The following is a 26874-nucleotide window of genomic DNA, read 5'->3' on the forward strand; positions in this document are numbered from 1 at the left end:
TTGCTTTATCATTTTTTTCCAACCACATAGTTTAAATATTTGTTATTTTTTGAGGTGCTATGGTTTGGCTTCTTAATTCATGAAATTCTTGACTCATCCCTCCTTCTGAGCCTGAGCATCACATTAAAGGAGCATTATTAGCTTGATAGCTTTGCAGTTTCCGTTTTGAAGCCCATGTAAAACTAACAACGACTGATTTCATAAAGAGATAAGTCTTGCAGAAACTTCTTTTTTTTTGTACATATGTTCCTTGCACATATGCATAGTTTGCATAGTTACAGTATGTTCAGACACCGAGAGAAATACTCCTTTGGTGACTACGGGGCCAATGAAATGCAACTTTGTGTCAGGATATTAAGGGCAAAAAAACTGGCATTGCACCTAGAACATTTCAGATTTTGTTCTTCACAAGATGAAAACCTGGGGAAGTGCTACGATTTAGAATAATTAGATCTGAGTTAGAGTAAATATTTAACAGATTTAACAGATAATCAGAGTTGGAAGGGACCTGGTAGGTCATCTAGTCCAACCCCCTACCCAAGCAGGAGACACTACCATTTCTGACAGATGGCACTCCCAAGTCTCAAGTGATGGCACTCCCACAACTTCCAAGGGTAAGCTGTTCCATTGGTGATTGTTCTCACTGTCAGAAAGTTTCTCCTTATTTCCAGGTTAAAACTCTCCTTGTTCAGTTTCCATCCATTATTCCTTGTCTGGCCTAAAGGCACTTTAGAAAATAGCTTGGCCCTTTCCTCCCTGTGACAGCCCCTCAAATATTGGAAGAGTGCTATCATGTCTCCCCTGGTCTTAGACTAGCCAAGCCCATTCCTGCAACCGTTTGTTGTATGCTTTAGCCTCCAGTCCTGGTTTCACCCAGTCTATATGTGTACTTTTGGTTTTTCTTGCCTAAGCGTAGGACTTTACTTTTCTCTACATTGAATTTCATTTTGTTAGATATGGCCCAGTGTTCTAGTCTGTCAAGATCCATCAGGATCTTGAGCCTATCTTCTTGGGTGTTAGCTATTCCTGCCAGCTTAGTATCATCTGCAAATTGGGTAAGTTCCCCTTCTGCTCCCTCATCTAAGTCATTAATGAAGATATTGAAGAGTACTGGGCCTAAGACAGAACCCCACTGCTTACTTCCCTCCATGTACACTAAGACCCATTAAGGATTACTCGTTGGGTATGGTTTGCCAGCCAGTTGCGAGTCCAATTCGATGTGAACGTTTCCCTATATTTTCAACCAATATAGTTCTGAGATTTCCTTTGAAATTTGGCCCATGATAGTTGCTGATGTTGTCGATCAATCTTATTTTAGGTCTCTTTCATGGATACTTTTTATCAATTGGGATCCATTCTATGACTGCCTTGGTCCATCTGCCATCAGTTCTTCTTGCTATGTGACCAGCCTGTTTCCATCTCAATTCTTTTACTCTTTTGATGATATTGTATGTTTTCATTTGTTCTCTAATCCATGTGCAGGTCTTTCTATATTGTCTTGTAATGCTGAGCATGTATCTTTCCACGACTCTTTGTGCCACTCATAGCTTTTGTATCAACTGTGAGGTTGGTATTGATGTTTTACTGGCATATGTTAGCACACAGTGATAGAAAACTTTTCTGGCATAAGGGGATGTTGTTCTTGAAAATTATACTTATACTTGCCACCGACATTTAACATGCCCTTCAATTTCCTTTATTATATCACCTTCCATTGAGATCCATTGGCCAAGATACTTAGTGGTCTACTACATCTAGTTATTTTTCAGATATTAAAAAATGTTCTTTGTTTGGTGAATTTATTAAACGTAGCCTGGCTCTTTTTCAGGTTTATTTTTAAGCCGAATGGTTCTGCTTTGTGCAGTTCTTGTTTGTGTCTTTGTAGCTGTTCTGGGTTTTGTGGGAATAAACATCATCATCTGCAAATCTTAAGTGATTTAAATAGCCACCATTGTTTTTTATGCTATCTTTTTTGCCCAATCTGGTTTGCAAAATACTTCTTCAAGGCAGGCTGAGAAAAGGATAGATGATATTGTATCACTTTGTTGTACCTCTTGTTATTTAAGATCATTAAGGCAAATTGTCAGCAGTGGTTTTTCATATATTGATTGTAGTAAGTTTATGTAAGTAGTGTCTATGCCTTGGTTGGGCAATGCATTAATTATTGTTTGCTTGGAGTATTAAGTCAAACCTCTCCTCTCCTCTCTCTCTCTGTATGTATATGTTTGAAAGCATGCAATTATGAGTAGATAAATAAATACCACTTAGTTGGTAAGGTTCAATGCACTTTGGTAAATAGTCATGCTGGCAACATGACCATGGAAGTATCTTCAGAGACTTCAGCTAAGAAATGGTGACTTCTTAGATACTTCAGCTAAGAAACAGAAATGAGCACCACCCTCTAGAATCGGACATAACTGGAAAGGGAAAACCTTTTCCTATGTATATTTAGTTGTGCACTTGAATTTTTTAAAATTTATTTGTAGCAATTATCTAGGCACAAATTCCAGTCAGAAAAGAAATAATCTTTCTTCTAAAAATGTTTTATTGTGGTTTCTAGTGTCAGAGCAACTGGTCTATTAATTCAAGAACAAATATTCTTTTTAAAGATAATATAGCATTGTCCTAATTGTAATAAACTAGCATAAATATACTTGAAAATAATTATAATATAGATGTTTATAGACCATAAACACACAATGTACATGTTTATAATATAGCATGATGTAATTTAATCTATATTTACTTATTATGATTCATTTTAACAGCCATGTAAGATACAAGGCCCCTCTATAATTGAGTGAATCAATAATGATATTTAGATTAAGCCAAATATGAGAGATTTTATCTGCATAAATAAATAATTCTCAACAAGCCTCTGAGGGTTCTATAATCAATTGCTGGAGACAGGAGACAAAGCAACATTCTCATTACCTGAAAATATTTAACAGATCATGCTAATGCAGACATAATACTTGCCAGAAAAATCATATGCTTTCTTCGCAACTTAAAGCATAGCACTAAACCCCCTTGAGGATTTATCAGGTTTAAGTCAAATTTTCCTTCACCTGCACTCTAGCCATATATAGGGCTGCTTCAGTTTCCACAGTTAAGCTGCAAAGATCGAGGTATACATATACTGCATTTTTTATGCAAATCAGAGAAGCATTTAAGAACAGGGTTGACTATAGTATCAAGCACTATATTCCAATACTAATGAGGACATCAGATAAATTATTGACTGGACCAATCACCAACTGTTCCATGGCCTGTTAGAATCCAACTGGTAGTAGTAGGCCCTCTGGCCCTAAACAGTTGAGCTGTAGCCACTAAGCTCTCTTAACTGTCCATACCAAAAGGCCTCTCCACCTCTCCCTGAGTGGAACAAAATAACAAACTGAATATGCAATTTGCTCCTATGTTGGATTTGTGATTTGTTAGGATAATTTCTGGTTATTGTGACTATTATGAACCTATGAACCTCTTCAAAAAAATTACTTCCAAAATGGATGAAAATTTGAAGCACCATGGCTTGAAAGAACCCTGTTACCAACCATGACACTGGCGTCATCTGCTTAGCAAAGATTCTGCCAGAAAACAGGATGGGCAATTCACTAAAAAAAATTCTCAAGTCATCTTTGTCCCAATTTTAAGGTCCCTTTTCTCCTTCTCTTTTACGAAATTTGGTATAGTGCCTTATCCCTAGTTGGCTTCAATATCTAAACCAATGTTTCTCAACCTTGGTAACTTGAAGATGTATGGATTCATGTAGGCTGGGAAATGATGAAAGTTGAAGTCCACACATCTTCAAATTTCCAAGGCTGGCAAACACCAATATAATCCTTTCATAGAAAGCCATATTAAAAAAAGAGTCTTATCATTGAACAATTTTCACTACTGAACACTATTAATGAGTGAAACGCTGTTTCTTTTATAAGTGAACAGTGAACAATTTTACTATCACAATAAATTTAAATATCTATTCAGATACATAACATAGATGATTAAACAACATCACTCAAGCAAGGGTGAAATTCAATTTTTTCCCCCTACCAGCTTTGTGGCCGTGGCTTGGTATACTTGGTATAATAGTAATAACAGCCAGATGTGATTTTTTTACCAATTCAAATTGTCCCTACCACCTCTCCCGAGGTGAGCCAAGGCAGTTGAATTTCACCCCTGCGTTCAAGTATAAAAATAACTTTGAGCTAGGCTATTAAATTCAGCAGGATGAAAAACTTGTTTGAGCTGTGGTACACACACACACACACACACACACACACACACACACACAGAGAGAGAGAGAGAGAGAGAGAGAGAGAGAGAGATGCCAGGTTTTGGATAATAGTATTGCCTCCAATTTCTCCTCTGATTTACCTGATGCCAGCAAATTTCTTATTCCACTATAATCCAAATTTCTTCTATTCCAGTTTGCTCTGAAAAGAGGAATCCCAATTCATCCTCATTCTGAAGGAAAACAATAATCTGCTTTCTTCTACTTTTGTTTATTTTTGAGAGCAAGAATACCAAAAATACCTTTTTGCATGTAAAATCTAAAGTTTAAGTCTGGAATACATCCCAGTAAACATACTTGGTCTCACAGACCAATATAAAATTCTACTGCTGGCATTTACTTTTTCCATCCCCTTTCAACAGTTTTTCAGTTGGTGTAAATAAAATACATTCTCATCCTTATTTAGTATTTTTACCCAGCATGAAATTATGTCAGAGCAGGTGCCATATATACATTCCAATGTAAATAGCTTCAGATTCTGATATTTTTAATGAAAATATTTTGCAGATATAAGTATTACATACACTTAACACATTTTCTACTTTTATTATGTGTGAGATTTATCAGATCAGCTAATGATGCATGTCGTCTAACACTAAACATATGGAGGAAACATAGTACATATTCAAGTTTGACAAAATTGTGTCATTATACACACTGTGAACCAAGGATACTTTTAAACAGCTGTGTCAGGAAAACTAATACACCCCCATCACAATTTGTGACCTATAATCTCTCTCTCTCTCTCTCTCCCTTCCTCTTTCTCCCTGTTTCTCTCTCTCTCTGTGTGTGTGTGTGTGTGTGTGTGTGTGTGTGTGTGTGTGTGTGAGAGAGAGAGAGAGAGAGAGAGAGAGAGAGAGAGAGAGAGAGAAATACAGGTTATTTATATGTTTTAACATATCTCTGTAAATTACAGATTTTTTTTTCCATTAGATCCAATTCTAAGAGATTACCTGGACAAGTGCCTGCAGTTTTCTTGGCAAGATTTTTCACAATTTATACCAGTCATAAATCATTTAAGAGCAGCATATTATATGGTAAGTATGTGTCAGGGGTTTGAATATTTTCAAGATGGCAAAACAACAGGCAAGGTACACAGATTAACTGGTAGGGCAATCGCTTTTATTAAACATATTATTTATAAATGAAACTGGTTCAGTATTGCATGAATTATTACAGTGAATTTATTTTACAAAATCCTCCCAGTTTCCTAAATTGCTCTGCTGTTTCTGAAATGTTTGTTTTCCTTCTTATGTTTGTTCTTTTCCCTCCCTCCTCTATTAACAAGGTATTTGTTTTGTTTTCAATTAGTCCTTGCCTTGCATGGGAACTTTCTTATAACTGAGATAGTTAAACATATTTGTACATCTCACTTTTTCTGCCAGCTTTTTAGGAATACAGATGTGTCAGTTGTTCTTCTGCTGTCTTCTGCTGTGTCCTTTCTTCTATCCCTTTGGAATCTTTGGTAACTGGGTTTCTATACAATGACGGCTCTATGGCCCCAAGATTTTGTAGAGTTGTATGCAAAAATGAGTCCAGCAAATGCATATTCATTCATACAATAAACACCATTGCAAAACCAATCCCAACCACAAAAAACTTCGCTCAAGACCAGAGTTATCCATACTGCAAAGAATCCGCTCCTGTGAACTCTGCAAACAACTTAAAACAGTCTAGACAATGGAGAAAAGGACCTACACTTTGACTTCCAAGCTGATTGCATCAAAAGAAAGTCACACAACCCACAATTCCACATCTAACCCTACCCCATCCAATCCAACATCACTCAAAACTAGGCACGCACACCCCTAACTACCTCTATTCCAATCACAACTGGCCTTAAATGCAAGCTACTCAATGCAAGAAGCCTTGTAAATAAAATACCTGAATTTTTTCTCTTACTAAATACAGCTAAATTCGACATTATATTTGTCTGTGAAACATGGCTCAATGCATCTCTCCCTGACTCCATTACCACAGTAATAGACTATCATGTTTACCGATCAGATCGTGTCCCCCAAGGCAGTGTTCTAGGACCAATTCTTTTCATACTCTACATAAATGACCTCTGTGATCATATCAAGAGCAACTGCATTCTCTTCGCTGATGATGTAAAGCTATTCAACATGACAGACAATACTGCTACCCTTCAAAAAGACCTTGACTATGTATCAGAATGGTCAAGCAAATGGCAACTTCAAATCTCAACAAATAAATACTCTGTCCTACATATTGGCAAAAAAAAATCAGAAAATAAAATACAGGCTGAATAGTCAAGACGTTGTTGATGATCCAAACTCTGTCAAGGATCTTGGAGTACTCATCTCTAATAACCTAAGTGCTAGAGCCCACTGTAACTACATAGCCAAAAAGGCGTTTAGAATTGTTAACCTAATCTTATGTAGCTTTTTCTCTGGTAATATTACATTAATAACTAGAGCATACAAAACATTTGCAAGACCAATATTTGAATACAGCTCATCAGTCTGGAACCCACATTACGTATCTGATATTAACACAGTTGAGAAAGTCCAGAAATATTTCACAAGAAGAGTTCTCCACTCTTCTACTCGTTGCAGAATACCTTATGCCACCAGACTTGAAATTCTAGATGTAGAAAACCTAGAACTACTCCACCTTCGGTCCGATCTAAGTATAGTATATAAAATCATACATTGCAATATCCTACCTGTCAATGAATACTTCAGTTTCAACCATAACAACACAAGAGCAAACAATAGATACAAACTCAAAGTTAATCACACCAAACTTGATTGCAGGAAATATGACTTCAGCAACAAAGTGGTCAATGTCTGGAATACTCTACCTGACTGTGGTTTCTTCCCCAAACCCCAAAACTTTAACCTTAGACTGTCTACTATTGACCTCACCCCTTTCCTAAGAGGTCTGTAGGGGGCATGCATAGGTGCACCAGTGTGCCTACCGTCCCTGTCATATTGCTTCTTTTATTTTTTTTAAATTTTTCTTATATGTATCCATGCATTTATAACTATGTTTTTACTTGTAGCTATTATCTTGTAAGAGATAGATAGATAGATAGATAGATAGATAGATAGATAGATAGATAGATAGATAGATAGATAGATAGATAAAATGAACAGCTGCAAATCTTTTCCAGGAAGTCTTTGAATCCTTCTTTCATCCTTTGAAAACTTCTGTCTTCCATCACATAGATGGAAACTATCATTTCCTCTGACAAGGAACACTTTCACACTTTCAAAAAATCTCAGCTTTCACTTATCCAAACAGCAGGTGAAAAACCTCCTAATGGCACCATGTCATTTAAACCTTCTCACTTCTGCTTCTCACCTTCTAGAAAAATAAAAAGTCTGAATGCAATTTAAGGGCTACATGATAGGGATGACTACTCCAGATCTTGAGGCATCCTGTGACTGTATGCCGAAGCCTAAATTATATTTGGATACAAGAAAATCCTATTCAGAAAGTATTTACTGAATGTTTGGCAGTGTAAAAATTCCAAGATTTACTATCCTAACTGCAGACAGCAGTTATTAGTTAATCCAATTTTAACCCTTTTATAGCCACAGCAATAAAAAAAAATAGACTTGAAAAGGAGAAGACTGTTTTCTCTTGTATTCAGTGATATGAAAGAAACTATCTGGTGCTTATGGATGATGTATCCAAGATTTTACCCTTTGAGAATAGAATGAGGGGGGAGACCCACATTTCACTACAAATAGAATAGAAAAATCAAATCAAAGCCTTTTTGGTTTTACCTGGAAAAGCAAGGGAAAATGCTATTCTACATAACATCATGTATGATTTTATTAGTTTGAAAGGAGCAACATATCAGCCTAAGGTTTCCAAACATGATAAGTATTTCTGCTCAATTGAAGTTTCCAAGGGGATGGAAAACTGTATGACAACAGATAATTTCCATTACATTGTTCTAGTGCACACTTTGAATTGAGCATGTGACTGGCACTCAGAGCACTATCCTGGCACAGATCTGTGAATTTCTGCCAGTATCACAGTTACTTTCCATAGATAACCAGCCATTCCCTTTGGATGAATCTTCTTCCAGTGAGAATGAGAATTATTAGGAGTGAGGTAGAGTTTTATTAGTTGATTGTTGTCATATGAAGGTCTACCACTGAGCTCTTGTGGAACCACTGTCTCCTGCCCTTTTGTTTAACAATTGATGTAAAGCAACACAAGTCCTTTAAACACATGAGATGATGATGATGATGATGATGATGATGATGATGATATTATTTTATTTATATCACTCCATTATTTGGTATAATTCAAGGCAGCATACATAATGCTCTTGCCTCATATTTTCTCCACAACAGCTTTGTGAAATGGGTTAGATATGGGTCATGATAACCACTTGTCCTACTGCACTCAGAGATATCAAATGTTTGAAAATATCTGCTTAGTAATAGTTTGCTACTTGTAGCCTAATTTCTACAATTTAGTATGAGTCCATTTTTTTCTGAAAATGACAACATTTGACTAGACTTACTAAATCTTTTCTTGCAGAGAGAGGATCTTTTCTACTCTATTCTTACAGTACATTTAGACTATTTGGGTATCCCTTCTGACCTACTGTATGAACCTTATCCCAAGACAAAAAAACTGTGGGCTCCATGTATAGATTCAGGTTTTTTTTCCCGTGACTACCTTTTAAAAATAGTTATTCTTTAATGATAGATGTCAACCATTAGACAACATTTCTCACAGTAGTCATGATTTTTCCTCACACTACTGAAGGAAGTTGGGTCAAATTCATGTGACAAAATTGCCCTTTTCCACCTTTATTGCTATATCCTAAAGAATAAATATTCCCAATTATATTGAATTAAATCTTAGCAAGTTTCTCGGGTCTTCCCAAAGGACTGGTACTTTTAAGTTAACTATGTTCTTTAAACTTTACTTAAGAGAAAATCTATTCCTATTTAAGCACTAATGCACAAGCTAATATCAAATATTACATACCTTGCCACTTCACATTATTTATTATAGTCAAGTTATTTGTCCTTTTTTCAGAAGTTCACCCAGCATCCAAATAAATAAAATGCTGCTGTTTGTATGATGATAAATCATACCATCTGGCTTTTCATACAGTATTAAATTAGCAGTTTTTTTCATTCCGCATAGGGGCAGCTGTGCTTTTATTTTGTCAAATGTGATTTCAGTAAATGTGTTATAAGTGGAAGAAATTCATTCCATTTTCTATTGTTTTTGGTACACCACCCTTCAGCTGTGAGCCTGATGAAAATGAGCATTAAGCAACATAAGAGCCATATGCAGAAAATGAAAATGTCTGGGAAAATAAATACATTAAAAAAAACTTTCGCTGCTTCTAAAATTACACCAAGGTAAGTACCAAACAGCTCCCCAGGAAAAAATATTTCTGTGGGTGGGCATCATGAATCAGTAGTGATAGTATCAGTGATGGGACTCCATTTTTTTTACTACCGATTCTCTGGGTGTGGCTTGGTGGGCATGGCAGAAGAAGGATATTGTAAAATCTCCAGTCAGAGGTGGTACTCACTGGTTTTCCAAACTACTCAAAATTTCCACTACTGGTCTCCAAAACTGGTCAAAACCTGCTGAATACCACCTCTGGATAGTATAGGAGGGGAAAGGCTAGAAAGCTTCATAAAACATGGTGAGGTAGAATTATGTCTACAAACTCTTTTAGCTTTCATTAGAAAGCTAGAAGTAGGGTTAGGCTGTTATAGCATAAGTCTTGCTGCTTGGAGGCACCAAGTGATACTTTCTACATTGCATGTAGAAAAGGTGTTGGACTTGAGTCAAATTACTGTCATCACTTTGACCCACAGATGTCACTGGGAGATGCATCTTCTGATACTCATACAAGTGGTACAAATCTTTATTTGGACCCTCTGTAATAATTTATAGTATATTAGAAAGCAAGAAACTTTCTTATAGAAAGTTATATTACCCTATTATTGCCTAAACCAAACATTTCAGCTGAAAAGTAGGGCACCACCAGAATAGGACAGAGAGTTTATAAATCTAATTTTATTGTAATATCATGTGTTTTTAAATTGTATCAGACACAAATTCTGCTTAGAAAGTTGTGCTAATATACAAATTTTTAACTGCTCCAAATTCAAATTTGACATGTTTTATGAAAACCTGTGGTTGTTTTATAAATGGGTCCACTGTTCATAATGAAAAGATAATTTTTTCATTAAAATTTTAGTGACAATTGTTTTTTAGTTAAGTTCTGTATTGTGTGAAGATGTATCGCATTTCATCACATAGAGACTAAAATTTCTGAATATGTTTAATATATTTGAGTACCATTGCCTATTTACAAGCTGTTCATATTATTCATGAATAATATCTTATTGAAGTGGACTTCCAAGAAAGTAATACTTAATACATATATAAAAAGAGATAATCTTATTGAAGTGTATCATATTACTTTCAGCATGTCTCCATGAGTGGCTTACAAAAGCTGACAATTTGACAGATTCTTAACTTTTAAATCAAAATGATAACAACATATAAATCACATCATAGAACTCTCATGCTCCCTCCCTCTCTCCCCCTCCCCTCTCTCTCTCACACACACACACTTGGCATGAATGAAGACTAAAAGTAAGAAAAAATCAAGAAAGCATGGAGATTGTAGGATATGATCACACTATCAATTATTGCAGTTGTTTATTTCAGCGTCAGTAGTTTAGTATGCTGATAACTCAACCCAGATAAAGGTTTGCTATCATAAATAAATTTAGAGGTGCAGAACATGTTTATTCAACCTATGCCATTAGTATATACATTGTTCATTTATTGCTTGAACACTGCTGTATGAAATAGGCAAGATTATTTTTTTCCCCTTTGTTGTGGTTGGCATTAGAAATGCTCTGTATGGAAGAACTTACTTTTAGCTAATAGCAACTTTCAAAGGGCTTTAGGGATAAAGGCCAACAGATCAATCACATATAGTTGAAAAAGGTTGGCACCTACTCTATTCTGCTTTGCAATATAGTGGATACGTATTCATGTTGTTTCTGTAAGACTTTGAATAATCATCTGACTTACTGCGGATCTAAGCTACTGCACTTATTGGTAACAATTTTTAGAAATTTGCTCATAAACTCATGAAGAATTTTGAAAATGGTCCTATGCAGAAAATATTTTCCTTCAGTTTTTATACTGGTTCATTAATTAAGGTGAAATATAATTTCCTTTTGAAAGATAACAGAGTAACAGAGTTTTAATGAAATGCTGAGAGGGGGTGTGGAGAGCAGGGATGCAATCTGACCGGTATAACTACCGGTTCTGTCACTTTGTGTCACGTGCACAGGAGTCGCGTGAGTCACGCGAATCGCGCTAGTGCAATTTACGACCTGCTGAGCTGCCTGGACAGCTGAGCAGCGCTGCATGCAAGTGCGCAGCGGTTGGAAAAGCCCTTTTTTCCTGCTTTTTCAACTGCAGCTGTGCCGTGCAAAGCAGCTGCAGTTGAAAATGCAGGAAATAAAGGTCAGGTAAGAGCCCAGGCGGGTGGGTGGGTCAAAACAGCAGCAAACATAGAACTGATTCTATGTATGCTCTCTGTTTGCTGCTCTTCTGAACAACTGGTTCTACAAAAGTGGACAGTACTGGTAGAATCCCACCCCGGGATACACCCTGGGAGATTTTAGAGTGCAGCTATCTGAACCTTTTCTTCACTCCCCATCCAGTTTAGGTCTGCACAGCCGCTTGTCTTGGTCTCCTCTCTGAAATTTGCTGCCTCCTTCCTAGGATGCCACTGCTGATCTCCTGCTACTATCAAGTCCTTCTTCAGCTGTACATTCCAATACACTATGTCTCTTTCACCCTAAAAAGTACTTTCTTAGCATTACTTAGTGACTGTGCAAGTCTTGGACAAGTTGCATTTTCTTTAAGGAAATGAAGTACCCCTTCACTCTGCTTTAGATTCAAAGCATAGCACATCTCTAGTCCCCAGGTATTTTAAAATGACTCCTGTAATGCCTGATCATTGGTTATGCTAATTGGAATTGATGTAAATTCTAGTCCAAAATTATCCAGAAATCGAAGATGGAAAATTGGCATTTCTCTAAATGTTTGTAGGAAATAAATAAGGAAGTTGGCCAAACTGTGGCCATTTTCTTTTGTAGTTTTTCTCTAGGGAGGTTTTGAAGGGGGCAGGCAGTGGGGGTGTAGAGATAGCTGGGGTGCTGTAGCCAAAATAAAATTATTTCCCCTGGGAATCAAGGACATTGGTGCAGGTGTTCAAATGAATGAAACTGAGGTCACTGAGCAACTGGACTACCTGCTGATTGGACCATGTCATTGGTGACTCTGGGGGGAAGTGACAAAGTTTTACTTTTAATTGGATATAAAACTGGAGGGAACTTAGAGCTGGTTTTTCACCAAGAAAATGTCAATTAGATATGTTTCAATAAAATGTTCTTCAAGGAAGATGCCTGCCTCAGAGTTCTTATTGAATGGGACGTATTACTTGGAACCTTGTCATAAACATTATTGGTCATAGTTATAGCTGTTTTGTTAATGATGATCATTGTTCCAAATGTCTGTATATCTTCCAACCCTTGCCACAAGTATTCCCTAGTGGGTTGCAGCTACATCTTGACCTCAGTTACTTGTGAAGAAGCTTCATTAAATTAATTGACAGTTACTTAAAAACAAGATAAACATGACATTACAACATCCAACATCCATTGATAACCATTTGCCTGCTAATTTCTTTTTAAATTAACATTTATGACTCTATCAGTTTTATCCAGGCAAGGAAAAATATAAAAAGGAAAGAACCAAATAGCCCATTGATAAATGACCATCATCTAGGAATAAAGCTTAAAATACACAATGAAATTAATCCATTTAAATTAACATCAAAGCAGATAGGGTAGGTGGCAGATGCTTGCCTTTTATATAATTTGTGCTGTGAAGAAAATTAAAATCCTAGCCATAACAATTAACTGAATGCTCTACTAAATCCAGTTGTCTGTACAGCTTTGCTATAAATGAATCCAATTTGCATCACATATAAGTGTCGAGGATTCTTCTCTGTATTTTTTCTCGTTCTTTCTAAATGATAAATTATGACTGAAATTCCTCTCCTTTTCAAGGTAAGATATAACTTTGGACAGTGAGAATTATTGTGTTGAAGATTTATTTTACTTTTGTATCGTTATCACTTTATTCCCCACAAGACCTGTTGTTATGCCTCATTGTGGAAGGCCAGTGCTCCTGGGAAGGATGAAAAAGAATACCAAGAATGTATTTCACAAGTTTATACTGGTATTCACAGCAAGGCTAACTAAAGCATGCAGATTATCCCATGAAGCACTGGGGCAAAATAAGCAGATATCAGTAGTACATTGGGCAGCATCAATTCAAGAAGATGCTAGAGATGTATGATTACCTTCATAGAAAATGGCATGTTATGTGCCCGAGAAGGCAATAGCAAACCACTCCTGTATTTTAGCAACATACCTAGAAAGCATAAAATGATTGATGATCAAGTGATGGATGAAAGGCCCTGAGGTCAGATTTCATTCAACACGCTGCTGAAGAAGAGCTGAAGATCTTTTTTGTTGGTCTCTTCATTTTTTATGTGTTTTATGATGTGGCCTATGTTGTGATGTTTATGATGTGACTAGATTAAAGCCTTTGGGATATGTAGCTGCTGAAGTAGCTATATAGAAAAAGAAAATCCAAAGCTGCAAACCCAATTACCGTGGAAACATGGAATATAAGAAGCAGGATGTCCCTCTCCCTAAGGGAGATAGGTCATTGTAAAATTTGATAAATAAATAAAAATATAAATCAATGTGGCAGAGTTCAATACAGTGAAAAATGAAATGACACACCTACGGATTGACTTGTAGGCATCAATAGATTGAGATGAACTGGAGTTGGACATTTTCCATTAAAAGAACACACAATTTACTAATTTGGACATTAGAACAAAGAAGAAACAGTGTTGCTTTTATAATTAAGAAGTGTACAGCAAGAACAATACTTGGCTGCAATACAATCAATAACCAAATAATTTCATGAACAGCTCTTTAATATGAAGATTATTAAAGTTTCAAGAATACTCCAATAATTGGTGCAGAAGAAGAGATAAATGAGTTTTAGAACCAAGCTCAATTTGAAATTGACAATCCATACAAAGAAGATGTACTGCTTGAAAATAGAGACTGGAATGCCAAAGCTGGAAATATTAAAGAGGAAAATGTAGTTGGATTGTATGGTTTAGGAAACCAAAGGAATACACAAATACAGACACACATACACACACAGTGAGAGAGAGAGAGAGACAGACAGATGGACAGAGACAGAGAGAGAGAGGTGAGGGCAGGAATAAACAGAATGTCAACTCATAAAATATTTATATGGTCATTTTAGAGTTGCCAATAGAAAGAGAGGGGGAAAGGGGTTTGAAAGAACAGTGTGGCAGCTTGGAAATCAAAAGTGCATTCCGTACTTAGTTTTTCAGTGATAGTAACTAGGTGACTGAAGTGTCTGCCGCACAAAAATCTAACTGGAGAACATGATTGATGACTCTTGGCTATCGATGTGTCTCATTGGAGAATATGCATTATGATATGCCCGGGGGGCGGGGGGGAACCAGAGTCAAGGATAACAGTGAATTATGTGTCTCAGAGTCAGCTACACCCAGGTAGTGCCAACATGTTAACTCCCAAATAAATCCTGTTTAATTTTGGAAGTTTGGCTCGAGACTCATGATTTAATTGGGTTAACTGCCGGAACCCTGACACAGAAGCTATATATTGGAATAAACAAGAATACATTTTGATTTTAGAAAGTTACAAATGGACTGTTTTTGGAATTAATTGTAAAGTCTAATTTTTATGGGAAAATATTTTTGTTTTGAATTCTTTAAAAAATAATTATAAATAAATAAATAATAATTGGACATCAGAGGAAACTAGAAGAAACTAAAAGTTGCAAAATTGATCAAACTATGCTTACAAAGGTAGAATGAACAAAACATTTTAACACTGGACATATTGAAGAATATGTTTGAAAAATGGACACAGAATTTAATTTTAATTGCCTCGATAGATAGACTGTGTATGAAAAATATAAAGGAGAATTAAAATAGGTTTTATTGAACAAGTCTGAGACTAATCTGAAAATGATTTAAAAGTGACAGACTACAAAACTACACACACACACACACACACACACACACATACACACGTATGTCCATACCTAGGTGTGTTCGGGTCTTTTCCCGTGTAAGATTAAGAGTATCTTGGTGATGTTTTGGCGAGGTCCCACTCGCCCTCCTCAGGCTGGTGCTCAGAAAGCACCAGCCTGAGGATGGTGAGTGGGACCTCGCTGAAACGTTGCCAAGATACTCTTAAACTTACACGAGAAAAGATCCGAACACACCTAGACCTACATACCTATACCCGTGAAAATCTACAAATATATATATAAAATGTTTTCTTAAGTTTTCGTGGGTACTTAGATGTATGGCATTCAGCTTTGTTCGGGTATTTTCCCACATCATTATAGTTGTGCTTTTAAAGTTGTAGCAACATTTCGGCTAAATCTCATCTGCCATCACCAGGCTTCTGTATTGTGTTCATCGAACACAATACGAACACTATACAGAAGCCTGATGATGGCAGATGAGATTCTGCGAAACGTTGCTACAACTTTAAAAGCACAACTACAATGATGTGGGAAAATACCCGAGCAAAGCTGAATGAGATAGATAGATAGATAGATAGATAGATAGATAGATAGATAGATAGATAGATAGATAGATAGATAGATAGACATAAGAAAGTGATCTGGATAATTTTTCTATATTGGATTTACAAAAGTGGCTTGTTAAAGAATTTTCTGGAAAACATATTAAAAAAACAAAATGAAAAGAAACCAAGTTCTAGGACATTATTTGAAGATGCTAAAGATTGATGAAAGGAAGGGAGATAAGCTTGGTTTATCTGATTAAGATCTGGTAACCCTTAACGTACTTTTGATGATCACAACTGAAACAAAGAGGCTTTAAGGATTTGGTTCTGGATAAGAGCTATAATATAGGAAGAATGGATTATTCCTTGTATTTTAGAAGAAGGTGATAAGTTACTAAGATTTTTATACTTGTGACGCAAGAGGAATCATTTCTGTATCAGATTTTATTGTTGTAAAAGATACAGCTAAATAACATTATTGTCAATGCATTCCGTTTAATTGATAAAATCAAAGAACACTGAAAAGTAGTCAGCATGTGCTGCATTATAACAAGCCCATCAGTTGTGTTGATTATGTCAAGCTGTGGAATGTGTTTAGAAAAATTGGAATCTATTTAATTGTTCTCATGCAGAATCTATATTCAGATCAGGAAGCCACATTATGGACAGAACCTATGAAACAGACTGGGTCTGGATTCGTAAAGACATGAGACAAGGCTCCATATTTTCTTCTTATTTATTTAACCTACATGCCAAATATATATTAAGTGAAGTTGGTTTTAAAGAAATGGAACAAGAAATATCAAGCCCGCATTATGACAATGACATAACTTTGATAGCTGAAAACACAAAGGATTTACAAGCTGTAGCACTGAAAGTCAAAGATTTCAGTGGGAAAAAAAAGACAAGAACAACAACTTGGCTTAAAATTGATAATAAAATATAGAACTCATAGATAACTTCTATATGTTAGGATCAACGGTAAAGGGACAGACAGTCAAGCTATAAATCACAAATTAGTACTTAAAAGAGTAGCCCTGAAAGTCTTGCAAAAGATATTAGGGTGTTGTGATGTATCTGTCCCCACAAAGTCGCAAATCTGTTGACAATATTCCTTTGTGATACCCCATGGAAGCAAAAGTAAACTAGACTTTGAGCTGCACTTTGAAAAGCCAGATAGAAGGACAGTTGATGCTTCTGAACTTTGTTGTTGGATGGGATTCTTAAGAAACCATGGACAACCAATGAAATAAACAAATGGTGATCAAACAAAGAAGCTGTGAGTTCTCAGTTGAAGTACAAGGACCAGTCTCAAACAATCTACTTTGGACAAATTATGTGAAGAATTTGGTTTCTGAATCAGGCTCTGATGCAAAGAAGAGTGGAAGAAAAAAGAAGAAGAGGCTAGCAACAGCAGGGTGGATAGACTCAGTTACACTGATGAAGGGTGCACAATTGAAAGACCTGAAGGATCAGATCAGCGGCAGATCATCATGGAGAAAATTAATCTACATGCTTATTAAGAGCCAATACCACCTTGATGACATGTAATCAATAACTTTATTAGTTTTAAGGTGGAAGTGTATAATTGTATCTAAAACATTAGCAACATCCTTTGCAGGATATATTGAGTTGCAGGATTTATATTTAAGATCAATTTTTTTTATTCAGAATTTTTTTCTTTCTATTCTATAGTAATCAGCCTTAATAATATGTAAGCTATTAGGAGAGGTCTTGAAGATATTACAGAGTGTAACAAGTAGACCTTTATTATAGTTTCCAATCATGAAATAAAGGCTAGCATGATTGGAAAGCTTTTGAAAGCTTGTTAAGGTAGTTCGATTTTGAAATTCTGTATCCTATCTTTCCTGTTAATATTGGCTATTTTTATTCATAATAAATTAAATCCCACTAATTCAGAATTATTTCTTGTTCAGTTTGTTGCTCTATTATCATTAATAAAAGCTTCCATTCTGAAGCTAACAGAATTTTGGAAAGCAACTTTCATTGGGACATTTAGAGATTCTGTGAAAATCATTTCTTCCAAAGTTAAATGCTCTTATATAGCTTACAGTAAAGAATTACATTCTTAAACACTTTAAGGTCACATGTAAGGCTTATGCAATGTTATAAAGTTAATAGTTTTCAGGTATTGTGGGAATGATCAAATACCTCCTTCATCCCTCTTTTAATAATTGACTTGTACCTAGAGAAATGGAGCATTGAATGGATTGTGATTTGGTGATAACATTAATTTTTATAATATCATTAAACCTGATAGTGTATGCATATTTAAGGAGTATTAAGCATTGGCTAAAAAGATATTAAAGGTTTATGGCAGTGGCTAAGAGACAAGAATGTAATACATGAGCACACATTTTCTTTAAAGCTACTGCAATTATTGAAAACATATCTGATATGGTTTTTGTGCCAATAGCTAAAGAAAAATCCTGAATAATTATTGTATTCCTGTGGACTTTGTTTTACTTATGAAAGCAGGGCTGAACTCTGATATAGCAGTCACCAAATTAAAGGAATTATAACTCACCAAAACTCAAAATCATATACCTAAGTGCATATATCTTAAAAAAGATAGAAATTGTTATGAACAAATTATCAAACAATAAAGAGAATGTGGAATTGCAAAAATTAAACAAACACATATATATTAGTGGCAAATAAGAAATCAATTACTTTATGAGTATGCCTGTGGATGCTCTCAAAATTCCAAATGTTTTCCAACTCTATAATGCTATTTATGGATAAAAAATTGAATTTTATGGATAATACTACTGCTAAGAATCTTTGGTTTCTGTTTTATGATAGACAGCTATATTGGACATTTCAGTACATTTCAAACACCTTCAGCAGATTTGGCAAAAAAAAAAAAATCAGTACACCAAAAAAATGCTGCATTTAATAACAGTGGTACAGATAAAATCATGATCATATAAAACTTAAATGAAATGGCATATTGTAACAAGTTACATTGGGTATTGAAAATTATTTTGGTTTATGTTTGATGACATAAGAGAAAAACCTAATAGGAACTTGAATATGATACAGTGTAAATGTTAAATATAGAGTTAATTCAGCTGGTAATTAACCCTGGAATATTATGCTTTGGGTTGTCTAAGGAAAACTAGCACAGCATAAGAAAAGGTGACCAGAGGCATGGAATATAAAAATTTAGGTGAACAGCAATCAAGATACAATTGACCAGTTTGCATTGCCACTTAAAATCTTTTCCCTCTGCTGTTATATCCACTAAAGGCTGAAAGAGCAGACTGCTAAATTTGACAGCACAGTCATTATAATCTGTTCATTTTATTTCTATTGCCAATTATCCTTAATTATTGGAAACTTTTTTTCAGTATATAATGGTTGCTGAAATGTTAGTATGCTCATTAAATTGAAGCAGTAGTTCAAGAAATAGATTTTGAGTTTAGGTTATGTTATTGCTTCCTATTCATAATGTTCAATCCTCTGTTAATTCTAAATTGACCCTCACATGATATTTACAGATAAAGTTTTTTTTTCCTGTGTCTCCTCCAAATTTCTCCAATGCAAAAAGAAGTGTAAAGCAAATAATTCCCCAGTTCATGATATGATTAGCCATACACATTTGATAAGATGTATCTAGTGTTACAGCTTAGCACAAAGTACAAATCTAGTTGGCTACCATAGTTATCAGGGGTCTCTGGATAAATGTTCATGGCCAGCAAGTGACCATCAAGAAAGCAGACTGTGATAGGAGCAGAGACAAATACACATCACATCAATAACAATGAGGTCATGTTACAAATCTCATTATATTTTTCCTATTTTAGATATTTCAGTAAAAAGAAGGTGCTTCTTAAGTAAAAGCACTACATTAATAAAGTAAAATTAAAAAATGGAAATCAAACCCAACTCTAGACCTTCCAAGTCAGATGTCTGATTTAAAATAGATGAATATGTTCACTTCCTATTTGGATGGAGGGGTGTCTAAGTTGGTTGTTACACTTGAACATTTTTAAAGTTTGTATTAACATGTGTATGTTTTTTAATGCACTAAATAAGTTGCAGTTTCACCATTACTATTTTTGCAAATCAATTTCCCATCATGTAGTGCATTTATTTAAACTAAGAATATTCTGGTTATGTATAATTTGGAAGAATGCAGATTTTGAACACCTATTGGTCTGAAAGGGGGGAGTTTTAACACTTCTTACTGAAACGTGAACAACCTATTCATTGCTCTTCATTGTATGGGTGAGATGGTAGCTATTGGACTATTGTGCTTCTCTTACTGTCACCCAGAGAAAAAGAAAGGCAGTGCTCCTGCCACTCTGAGAATTAGCTAGCAAAGGGGAGACTTAATGGGCAATTTTTCCAAATGCAAGAAAATCAAATCTTTCCCTCCACATGATGGATGGAAGACGTTGCTATGAAAGGCAAAGTTGATATGGGGCAAGGACGGTACTCTGAACATTTTGCTAACTCTTGCTCTAACTTTGAGGCAGCTTTGAAAACAACCAGAATAAAAATCTTAGCTTTATTTCTGCTTTTTCACTAAAGTTTGGCCAGCTGTCTACCTGTGAAAACTCTTAATTTGAGGCCAGGGCAGGCAAGAGCACTGATGATGTATTTAACTACTTTTGATTTACTGAACTGTAACTATGTGCGTAATTACATCTTTTTTTCTGCCTGGAAAGGAGAAAAAGTTATCTTTCCAATTGTTTTTTACTTTAACCTAAGGATGGGCTAATAGTCTGCTAACAAGTCCAATTTTACAATATCATCCCCTTAATTTTGCAGACACCATGAGTCAGTTATATTTGAGTGAGGTTAAAATTAACAGCTGAACTTCCGAACAACTAGCAATTGGACCAAAGCGCCTTGCTATTTAGATTTGTCCATCACTAATCATTGCCTTCAGTAACAACTCTGGATTAGAAACCTGCTATCCAATTTTGCCATGACACACAAAGTCAAGTCAAGTTCAGCTTGCTTTTTATCTGCTACTCTGGCTCTGATGAAGTGACAGAAATAACAACTTATTTTTGTCAGTAAAATAAGCAGATACAATTATGCTGGCATTTGAGGTAAATTTTTATGTTAGTCCATAAGATTTTAGCCATTCTTCTGTCATTAAAGTCAATAAAAGTTGAGCAGCTAAAACTGTGTTGAAGCCTTTTTTGACAATTGATACTACAAAAAAAAAATGATAACTGAAGTAATAACATGCCTTTTCTTCTAAATGAAATCAATTGAAATGCCTATGAAATGAGTCAGACTGACAGCTCTTGAAGGAGAAGTTATCTGTTGCATTTTTTCTACAGTACATAAGTCAGGCAGCAGTAGTGAGCTTTTTCTATGTGTTGTCAGTAGTATCTGACTTTTCCTATTACAGCATTCCATTTTCAAGTCCTCAAAAGAGTGAAAGCACTGGTTCCATTTCCTCTGACATGTTCTCCTCATGCTCCTGTTGAGGCAAACCACTACTAGGACTGAGACATGAAATTGCTTCTATCAATGACAGTTTTCAATGCAATTCAGAGTTAGAATTTTTCTACTTCAAATCATTCATTGATTGGTATTGTGCACTGATTCAAGGCTGAAAATAATAGTTCAGGGTGTGAAAGGGTCCCTATCTGTGACTCTTTACACAAAAGAAGCATTTTTCCTGGGATTATATGGAATCTACGGAGGAGAACCCATCTCACAAATATTATTCTATATGCAAAAGATATCAGTACAAAATACAGAAATAAAACCAAAAGGCAACAAAAGTCAGACAAATGCTACATGCCCTGCTGCAAAACATATTTTTTTTGCATTTAAATCCAAAATATTGCACAACTCTAGGTCTAGAACTTTTTATGTTCTTGAAGACTAAGTATGTTACACTAGTACTAGACATAAAACATTTTATGCTGACACTATCTAGAATGTCCATATGATTTGCACAACAAAAATACTTAAAAGTAATTCTCAGGACTCTGTGACTGATTTCCTCTCACGCTGCCCAGTCCTTAATTAGAACATAGGGTTTATTTTAAACCTCTCACTTTGGTATTAAGCTGCCAAAAAGTAGCTACATGGAGACCACTTGGCAGTAGTATCTAAATTTTCAATATACCTCCTAGAGATTTTTTCTCTGGTACTATAACCTCAAGACCTTTTCAACTGCAGTTATAGATTTTATGATTCATTCAGATCATTGGAAGTAATTTGGACTTTGTTACAGTTTTTTCTCTTTATATTGGAGTTTTGTAGTTAAATACTGTTGATTATTCTTTATTATTTGCTATAAATGGACCATAGGTGGTATTCAACCAGTTCTCACCTATTCGGGCAAACCAGTAGCAGTTATTTGGTGTGGGTTGCTGAACCCGTGGCAGCCCCAGACTAGCCACACCCCCAACCCGGTCGCCCAGTCACTCACTTGTGATCGGTCTCCTAGCTTTCCGTTCCCCGCGTCCTCTTTCTCTCCAGGGGAAAGGAAGAAAGGCATGGACGCTGCAAGTATCACTTTCCCTGTGTGAGTAAAGTGCCTGGAGTGAGAAAGAGTGCAGTCTGACAGAGGGGGTGCGGGTGAATCGAGCCTTGCAGAAATTTAAAGGAGCTGCTTCCAAAATGCTTGTCTGTTAAGTTCTCTCTTTGTGTGTTTGTGTTTGTGTGTGTGTGAGAGAGAGAGAGAGGGAGAGAGAGAGAGAGAAACAAAGGAAGGAAGGAAGGAAGGAAGGAAGGAAGGAAGGAAGGAAGGAAGGAAGGAAGGAAGGAAGAAAGAAGAAAGAAAGAAAGAAAGAAAGAAAGAAAGAAAGAAAGAAAGAAAGAAAGAAAGAAAGAAAGAAAGAGGAAGGGAGAGAAAGAAAGAAAAAATAGGAAGAGGGAGAGAGAGATAAAACTCTGTGCTATTACTTTTAATTGTTCCATTATTTATCATGTGTTAATATTTTACACTGTCCCTACACCTAGAGTGATTTTTCTGCCTTTCTTTTGCCCAGGGCTACCACATATTTTTCAGGGTTTACATGCATTCAATTTTCAATAGTCCAGAGCATAAAATACACATGTGTTTAACAAGAGTTGAAAGGGACCTTGGAGGTCTTCTAATCCAACTTTTGTTGCTCAGGCAACAAAACTGAGGATGCCAAACTCTTGAGTTGAAATCCTGGGAAAGGTGTCAGAATAATAGTTAGAACGGACCTTGGTGTGAACCCTATACCATTTCAGAGAAATGGCTTTCCAGTCTTTTCTTAAAAACTTCCAGTGATTGAGCACCCAGAACTTCTGGAGACAGGCAGTTCCACTGGTTAATTGTTCTCACTGTCAAAAGTTTCTCCTTAGCTTTAGGTTGCTTCTCTCTGTTCAGTTTCCATCCATTGCTTCTTGTTTACATTCTGCTTCTTTGGAAAATACATTGTCCCCCTTTCTTTGTGGCAGCCCCTTAAAAGCCTGTTGCCTATCACACTCTCGAGTAAAGCATGTGAGCCATTTCTTCCTTTCAGTGGTCCATGAAAGTACATTTATAGTATGCAGATAATAAAGTCAAAAAAGGTGAACAACATTTTTACAGAACTATAGATAAGTTGAGGCTGGGTGACAAGGAATGGCAGGGAAGGAAGGGGCCAGGTGAGGCATCCCTTGATGTGAGTGACATTGAGTTGGCCACGCCACCCAGTCACATGACCACCGAGCCATGCTCATCAAATAAGCCATGCCCACCGAACCGGTAGTAAAAAAAATTTGAATTCCACCAGTGAAATGGACTCAAAGTACTATGTTTTATAGAGGCATAGAAATTAAACAAATGTCCTGAGGCTCAGAGGAAATGGAGTGGCATTTTAAAAGGAGAATACATATCTTTTTATCATTCATTTATCAATTTCATTCAATACTGGCATATGAGTGTAAAGAACCCCTTAGAAAGACTATGCGGACAATAGGTTTCATTACATTCTTCTCACATGAGCTTTACAGAAAAGTATGGAATAAAGAAAATATCCGAAGGACCTAAACAATTATTAATAAAATCTTTATCTTCTCCTCTATATACTACTTCCTACTTGAAAGGCTATAAGAAACTCCAGTTGATTCTTTTTTACATCTTAGACAACAGACAAAATTTTATGTGATCTGAAAAGAAACCAGAGTATATGCAGGTTAAATAACTAAACTAACTAAGGAGTAATGTGGCAGTATTTGTGTGAAATATTAAAACTAAATTAAGAATTGATCCTCAGATGATCAGGAGGAATAGAATTAGATTTAGATAATAGACATTATCTATTGTTTTAGAAGACAGAGAAGAAAATAGCTTGACAACTGGAATCTCCTGATGAATATGTAAAGCTTCACTTTAACATGCAGCACCATACCTATATATATCCTCAATTTTCTTTAAAAGGAGCTATTTCTTTTTATTTGAAAGTTATGAATGTAAAATAGCAAACTTCTTGGATTTTTTTTTTGCTAATAAAATGTTAATATTTGATTCGCAGTAATGCAATTTGACATATGTTCATTATAAATGATAACCTGTAGCTCTCTGGATGTTTCTGAATGAGAACTTCTAGCACCTTCCACTGTTCCCAAGATTGGCTAAGGGTGATGGGACTAATGGATCCAAAACATCTGAAAGGCACCAGTTATCATCTCATGCATTATATTCTCACTTTTCTAGCTCTGGCATATATATTTGTACATAAACTAAAAGCAATATTAATTGTGCAGACCCTCCTACTTTATAGGATCCACATTTTCCTAGTGATCATATTTGATAAAGCTAGCTCTGGAAAGAACCAACACCTATTTCAATATTCTTTATTTGCTATAGAGTTCCCATTTCTCATGAAACAGACCAAGCTTGGCAACTGTGGTTGGCTTGGTACAAATTCAGTTATGACTGAATAAAGCAGATATGGGGGAGGGAGAAAGACCAATCAGTGTACTGAAAAGGCTGTAAAAGATTTTTGCACTGTAAACCAGAATAGATAATTTTCAAAAGCCATTTGTACCCATCTCTGATTGAAAATTCTGTGTAAGTTCTCCCCACCAATCTAATTTTAGACATTCAAATGCTACTTATTCAGTAATATAAATTGGGCAAATCTACCCTCATTGACATAGCGGATTCCCCTCTGTAACTGACCATTAGGCCTCTATATCATATACCATTTAACATATTTGGAGTTAAGCAACAGTTTGGTGTCTAGTCAGTGTGGAAAGAATTAATGACTAACAAATTCAGAGTAAATTCAAAAATCCACATGAGCAAATTTAGGAGATTTAGGAAGTTGGGATATGGATAGTTCTTTCATAGCAATACCTCACAATAAGAAAAAAGAAAAAAATGGGAAAGCTCATCCAGAAAATTCTAACTTGGATCAATAGAGACGATGGAATTTATTAAATAAAATCATAATCCCTTGCAGACATTAATTTACACATTTATGAAGGAGTGGAAAATTGTTTATATCATATGAAATGTTATTCATGATATACATAAATAATTTTGTTTATCTATACTTTCAGATGCAATGTTGGTTTCTAAAGCTGACAGGAAATGATCACAAATGAGAGCTTAAATTCTAATGCAACAAATGTTTCACCAGATGGCTTCATTTGCAGCCATTTTTACCTTTTTTTAAATTCTAGAAAGAAATTTTTACTTGTAAATGTAGGATTCTTTAGACAATTATCACTTAATATTTTACTTCTCAGGTAATGAACAATCTGACTTGCCTATTTACCTATTTCCCTCTCATGTGTGTATTTGTGTACATATACTTTGTAATTTTCTTATGATCTGTGCTTTTCTCTCTAAGTTCCTCTGGGTTAGTTTAATTGGAATGTGTATCTCCTATTTAGATTTTGTTTAGGAAATACAGCTTCTGTTGTTAACCTACAATTTCATATAGCAACAATAGGTATTGTTTCCATCTGTTAAATAGAAGAGAAATGAAATTTGCAAATTACTATTTTAGTTAAAGGCTAGCTATTTTAAGTAAATAATATATGCAAATTTAATAATGCTTTGAGAAACATTTATATCCCTATGTTAATTTATTTTCTTGGAAAGAAATATTTAACAATTAAAAGGCTAATAAATTTATTGTAACATAAGCTTTTGCAGACTTCTCTTCTTCATATATATTAATTTATTCTGAAGCCTTTTTAAATATAGCAATCAATTGTTTGTTGTCCATATTTTACAGTGAGAATAAAATTAAATCTTCACACCTTAGACTATGGGGAAGCTTGTAGGAAATTTTGTACTTCTTCACATATTGTTAAAATATGATAATTTGAATCTGGATTGATTTGTTTGTTTGATGATATAGTAGATGTTTTTATCAATGATATTCTCAGAAGGTGTCTGCAACACCAAAGGTCAGAGTGTTATTCTGTTTATTCTGCTTCTTCAAAATCTAGATTTTTGTTTCCATAGAACTACAACTACAAATTTTGATCTTTGTAGGTGTTAGGAATGTAAGTCACCTAACAGTTAGTTGGGTTGGAAAATATATAAACCAGGATAGACATTTTAATACTGTCTCTTTAAGGGAATGCTAAAATTGTAATTGGGTGTGGTTCCTCAAACAGCCATAAGATGGAGCCAGAAACCTGGGTTGTTCAGTTCCTGTTCTGTTGTTGCTGAGTGTTGCTGTTCCTACATTTTACTATACAGTGTGGCTGTGTGCTGTGTGTGTGTTATTCTTCACTACTCTCACTACATCTCCCTGTGCGTGTTCATTCTCCTAACGGGGAATTACTTCAACACTGGTTATGGGCCCAGGCCATACCAGGCTCAGATAACTGAGAGTTGGTGTGAATGCACAGTACTGTATACAGACAGCT

The 26874-nt window shown here is 35.5% G+C and overlaps 1 long non-coding RNA gene across 1 annotated transcript in view; it reads left to right on the top strand.

Annotated features, from left to right (window-relative positions):
- LOC148126369 (uncharacterized) overlaps positions 1-12745 on the top strand; it is a 59441-nt gene extending 46696 nt beyond the window's left edge. The window contains exons 3-5 of the long non-coding RNA XR_015743186.1: positions 5228-5331; positions 9543-9660; positions 12004-12745. This is a non-coding gene — a long non-coding RNA (uncharacterized LOC148126369). The remainder of the gene's footprint in view (positions 1-5227; positions 5332-9542; positions 9661-12003) is intronic.
- Positions 12746-26874: the final 14129 nt, after the last annotated feature.

Source organism: Pseudonaja textilis, chromosome 3, assembly GCF_049901715.1.
Source record: "Pseudonaja textilis isolate UNSWEBS1 chromosome 3, rPseTex1.2, whole genome shotgun sequence".
Lineage (NCBI taxonomy): Eukaryota > Metazoa > Chordata > Lepidosauria > Squamata > Elapidae > Pseudonaja > Pseudonaja textilis.